Genomic DNA, 6,572 nt, shown 5'->3' on the forward strand with positions numbered 1-6,572 from the left:
TAAACGAAATAAATAGACAATTCAGAAACAATTTACATTTTAAAAGTGTATGGATTAACATTCACCACAAATTACTATTTGACACAGAGTACAGCTATTTGATAACTTGATATTAGGGATGTTAAAAAATAATCGATTTTTTTGTTAATCGATTTTTTCTACAAAAAATCGATTAAATGTGACCGATTATTTTTTTAAATAACTTGATTATTAATCGATTTTTATCTTTTCACATCTACGAAAAAGTCGATTTTTTTTCTCAAACATTGAACCACGAGAAAAATTTAATCAACTAGCAGGAAAATACTAAATTCGCCCAAAGTATTAATTTAGTGCAAACAATAATACCACACCTCCCTCCCTCCGTCTCATGTTGTTCTTGTTACGTTGTAAGTCATCAGCAGATGTCAATCGTATTCCGTTGCGTTGTTATTTTTTTGTTTGAGTCAAGTAATTAATTCATTTTTTGATATTTTGTTCCAAGATTTTAAGTGTTTTTTTTTGTTTTCAACGACAATGACAAGCAAGAAACCAAAAAGTAACTGGCGTCAGTATTTTGAGATTAAAAGTGGTGGCATTGCGAAGTGCAACTACTGCCCAAAGCAGTTCAAAACTTGCAGTAACACAACAAATTTCATGCAGCACATGGAAAGGAAACATTCTTCTATAAATGCTGGCTCAGGAAAAAAAGGAGTTCCTTCATTGGAATGTCTATCTTATTATACAATAAGATTCCGGCTGCGTTTCAATCTCTGCCTTTACTAAAGTATAAAAAAAATAGTAAGCGAACTTTATGTAGTAAAGCCTATTAAAACATCAATGAATATCTTAATGATGTAAAGGCATGGGATAAATTTAATTGTAACACGCAGTTTAACGAGCAAGAATAATTCGCCTCAAATAGCAAGAAATAAAAAATGGAAACGAATGGACTCGAACATGTGGTGTTAATGTTACAACCTACATCTTAAAAACTACAGTTTTACACAATAATGAAGCCAAAGTAAAAAGGAAAAGTGAAAACCAAAAAATTAACAAAAGAATTGTCAAAATATGATCAATATACTTAATTGGACCTTGGACAGTTTTATTTTAAGTGTAGATATATTTTATCTAGACATGGATAACACAAATAATTTCTCAGATAAGCTTCATCTATCTAACACTGTTTCACATAAATATACTTGTCATAATATTTCGGGATTGAATAAAGCTCGACTAGGCTATGTTTTTGAAATCAATCTGGAAATAGATATAGTTTAAATGAAAATAGATATAGTTTATTGTGAACATGTGACATGTGGTGGTTTTGACACACACGTTTGGTTGTCTCGTGTTTGTCCTGATCATTTCATGGTTACTTTTTGTTTTGTATATGACTTTAAATTTTTAAAAGAGTACCGAGAGTTTTTTTCCTCCGGCTTTTTTTCTCTCGGCCTACACTAGGGACATTAGTTTATCTTATTTATTGTTATATTTATATTCTTATTAAGCCGAGGACACAATAGGAAGTTAATGTCTACCGAGACATTACAAATTTTAAGTAACTTAATATGTTGATTATTTTGACTAAGTTAAGGTTGCATATAACACTGGGTATATTACCGTATATTAGTTTGTAGTGTACCCAATGCTAAGATATAAATTGTTATTTTATTGTTTGATTTTTTTGCTGCCTTAACTTTCTTTTATTATTGTCGAGTTGTTTTTTTTAGTTTAAGTATTTGTATTATTATTTCTGTAAATGACATTATTTTGACTTTCGTTAAGTGTGTATATCACCTTATGACGAAATAAACGTTTTTAGTTCATTTCATTTCATTATTATTATAGCTAATCAGGTAATGAAGAAAACATTAACATCTACATACACCAACTTACCTACGCACGATAATATTATAATGTTATCTGAATGAAACTATTTTGTAATTATATTTAGATTGTTGTTCTTACATTCTTTACCTAGCAACCTGTGGGGATTTTTTTTTGCTTCTAATCTTTGCGATTAATGAAGGCAAAACAATTTGTCTCTTAAAAATCGATTTTTACAAAAAAATCTATTATTTTTCTTTTAAAAATCGATTGCTCAAAAATAGATTATTGCCAAAACTAAAAAAAATCGATTACGTTAAAATCGATTTTTGAAGCCTGTACTCACATTCCTACTTGATATAGACAATTTGATAGGCAAGTTTTTTTCAGTGTGACCAGATGTCATTTAACGAATCTACTGCTAGTGGAGGTTAAAAACTACTAAATTCTACCAAAAGAACGAGAAAATACTAAAAATCAATTAGGTACATTTCTTCGCTGTTGTGTTACAACGAAGAAGCATAATATTGTTCTCTTGATTATAACGATAAAACAATAAGATGAACAAAGAAAACACCATAAATTTTGATAAATCAATGTTTATTACTTGAAATTAAAATCTACAGAAATATAGGTATTTTTAAATTGTTATCGAGTTATGGTTTTTCCTCTTTAACAGTAGTTGAGTAACATTGTCAAAAAGTTGAGTCCATTAATTCCCTTCACCACCCATTCTACTTTTTATTGAAATTTTGTGTTTCACTCGGAATTAATAACTGTGCGAAGCCCCTACATTCCAAGGACAAGATAATCAATCGTTAGTACCTATGAAATAAAGCTTAAATTGGCTTGTTTAATAAGAGGCTCATATAAAATGACTTTCCTACCATTTTATTATATGTATAGATTAGCTTAATGTACTCGTAATATTACGGTGTTGCCGGTTAAAGGGTTAATTACTCAAAAAGTCGCGAAATAGTATTATTATTTTATGACAATACTAGCGACCCGCCCCGGCTTTGCACGGGTGCAATGCTGATACTAAATATACTACAGAATGTCTTTATTTATAGTGTGAAGCTAGCTTATGACATGGTTATTAACATAATAACAACAACATTCAAATATGCGTCGTTAGATTACACGTTGTTACAGAATGCGTTGAGGAAATAAAGGTTCACTGCTCGTTCCCCGTAGGTGATAGCGTGTTAATTTGTAGCCTATATGTTGACTCGACTTCTTAATAATATTCGTGCCAAATTTGAAGTAAATCCATGCAGTGCTTTTTGAGTTTATCCCGAACATACATACAGACAAACAGACAAAAATTCCAAAAACTATATTTTTGGCTTCAGTATCGATTGTACATCACATCCCAAGTATTCTTTTAAAAAAAAACATTCAATGTACAATTTTGATTTTCCTACCATTTTATTATATGTATAGATCCTCTCAAAAAAAAAAAAAAAAACATAAATACTAAACAAAAAGTTATTTACAAAACAGAATCATGCCTCCTAAATGGAATTTTAAATAAAATAACAGGCACAGCAGCAATAAGAACGGGTTTTACGAAATTCGACCCCTAAGGGGGTAAAACGGGGGCAAGAAGTTTGTGTGAAAGTCCCATGTTTTTGAAGTAAGAGACTTGAAATTTAAAATGTACGCTCTTTAGATGATGAGAAGGTGTTCAAATAATGTATCTTTAGCAATCAACTCCTTCTTGGGGTTAAAACGGGGGAGGAGGTGTCCAAATAATGCATCGTAATCTATATATATATATATATATATATACAGGGTATGGCGTAAATAGTGGTCCACCGTTAAGGATTCGATAAACCAGGTAATTTACTATAACATATTACAATTTTATCCATTTTTACCCAAAGGTTCCGGAAATATTTTTATTTTTTATTTTTTTACGATATTTGTACCCTTTGTTACAAATTTGGTTGTAGTTTTAACAAATACCATTATTTTTTCATTTTGATTACTGGTAATTACTGCTGAACACTGGAGCTATCGTTAAATAACATGTTTTTAATGTAAATTTAAGGCTTTTGAAGAAAAAAATTGGTTTTACTCTACTTTAAACCCAAATTTTTAACATATCATGCTAATTCAAGAGCGATTTTTGTAAAAAAAAATGTACTAAGCTGTCAGTGCCCATTCATTTAAAAATATGCCTACTAAATACCAATTTCAAAATGGTATCACAATAACAGATCCTTTTGTTTAACAGAAAGATATCCAATTTTAATTGAAGAAAGGAAGATTTTCATTAAAATACATTTTAAAATTTAGTTGTGTTAATACTTATGATTTTTGTAAAAAAAGTAACTACACTGTCAGTGCCTATTCATTTTAAAATATTCCTACTAAACACAGATTTTAAAACGATTTGCCATCCCATTAATAAAAAAAATTATGGCAATTTTAATTGAAAAAGACTTAAAATAAAAATAAAAAATTACTACTGTTACAGAGTGATGTTGGCCTAACTTGTAAATTAGAACAAGGTATTAAAAAAAAAACAAGTCATACTGTCATCGTTTATTATTATTCTTTGACATGATTACAAACACTGTAAAAACTACACCAAATGCTCGAAATGGCCCCCATTCGCAGCTATACATGCTCTGCAACGTCGAATATACAGTGTTTGTAATCATGTCAAAGAATAATAATAAACGATGACAGTATGACTTATTTTTAACCGACTTTCAAAAAAGGAGGAGGTTCTCAATTCGACTGTATTTTTTTTTTTATGTATGTTACATCAGAACTTTTGACCGTGTGGACCGATTTCGAGAATTTTTTTTTAATCGAAAGGTGGTGTGTGTCAATTGGGCCCATTTAAATTTATTTGATATCTAACAACTACTTTTCGAGCTATATCTAATAATGCGTTTTTACTTGACGCTTTTTTCGTCGACCTACGGTGTATTATACCGCATAACTTTCTACTGGATGTACCGATTTTGATAATTATTTTTTTGTTGGAAAGGAGATATCCCTAGTTTGGTACCATGATAAGAAAACCAGGAACTGATGATGGAATCCCAGAGAAATCGAGGGACACTCTCGAAAATCCGCAATAACTTTTTACTGGGTGTACCGATTTTGATAATTTTTAATTAAATCGAAAGCTAATGTTTATCATGTGGTCACATATAAATTTTATCGAGATCTGATAACTAATTTTTGAGTAATCTTTGATAACGCATAGTTACTTGACTATTTTTTCGTCGATCTACGTTGTATTACTCGTCGATGTAATTGAAGTCGGTTTTTTTTTCGTTTGCGAGCAAACACAATTATTTTTTTAATGCCTTGTTCTAATTTACAAGTTAGGCCAAGATCACTCTGTAACAGTAGTAATTTTTTATTTTTATTTTAAGTCTTTTTCAATTAAAATTGCCATAATTTTTTTTATTAATGGGATGGCAAATCGTTTTAAAATCTGTGTTTAGTAGGAATATTTTAAAATGAATAGGCACTGACAGTGTAGTTACTTTTTTTACAAAAATCATAAGTATTAACACAACTAAATTTTAAAATGTATTTTAATGAAAATCTTCCTTTCTTCAATTAAAATTGGATATCTTTCTGTTAAACAAAAGGATCTGTTATTGTGATACCATTTTGAAATTGGTATTTAGTAGGCATATTTTTAAATGAATGGGCACTGACAGCTTAGTACATTTTTTTTACAAAAATCGCTCTTGAATTAGCATGATATGTTAAAAATTTGGGTTTAAAGTAGAGTAAAACCAATTTTTTTCTTCAAAAGCCTTAAATTTACATTAAAAACATGTTATTTAACGATAGCTCCAGTGTTCAGCAGTAATTACCAGTAATCAAAATGAAAAAATAATGGTATTTGTTAAAACTACAACCAAATTTGTAACAAAGGGTACAAATATCGTAAAAAAATAAAAAATAAAAATATTTCCGGAACCTTTGGGTAAAAATGGATAAAATTGTAATATGTTATAGTAAATTACCTGGTTTATCGAATCCTTAACGGTGGACCACTATTTACGCCACACCCTGTATATATATATATATATTTAAAAGAGAAAAAAGGTCACTCAGTCATCACGAGAACTCAAAAACCACTGGATGGTCTATCCAGGTTGGAGAAAAATAAAATTTGTCTGGGAGGTAGATTATAGTTAGCAGACGTCCACTAAGAACGGATTTTACGATATTCCACCGCTAAGGAGGTTCAATTGGGGTTGATAGTTTGTATGAAACATATAGAGCCTGAAAATAAAACTAAAAATGTGGTGTATAGAGAGGTTTTATAAAAATAACTAATAAATTATACTAAATTGTGTCTTTTAAAAAATTACTCAGCGTGATAAGCATTTCAAGTGACTGAAATAAAAAAATTATTTGCTTAAGCATCTTGATAGTAATGCATATCTTCATAACCACGCGAAAGTAGTCGCGGGCAACAGTTAGTGTATTATAACAATAAGTCCCAAAAGTGTATGTGATCGATTCCCTCAAAATTTACTGAACGGCTTTTCATGCGATTTTACCAATTGAGAGAGGGCTTCAAGAGGAAGGTTTATGGAACGACTAAGCCGATTTTGATGAGATTTTGAGTTTCACTGGAAGTTTGCCGGGAAAACTTTGTGACTCACTGATTTAAACGCGGGTGAAGCCGCGGGCACAGCTAGTATATATATAAATTTTTCGAATTTCCTACTCTTGAGCAAGCTACATATAGCTGACAGTGAGAGAAGCAG

This window comes from Melitaea cinxia, chromosome 2 (assembly GCF_905220565.1).
Source record: "Melitaea cinxia chromosome 2, ilMelCinx1.1, whole genome shotgun sequence".
Taxonomy (NCBI): domain Eukaryota; kingdom Metazoa; phylum Arthropoda; class Insecta; order Lepidoptera; family Nymphalidae; genus Melitaea; species Melitaea cinxia.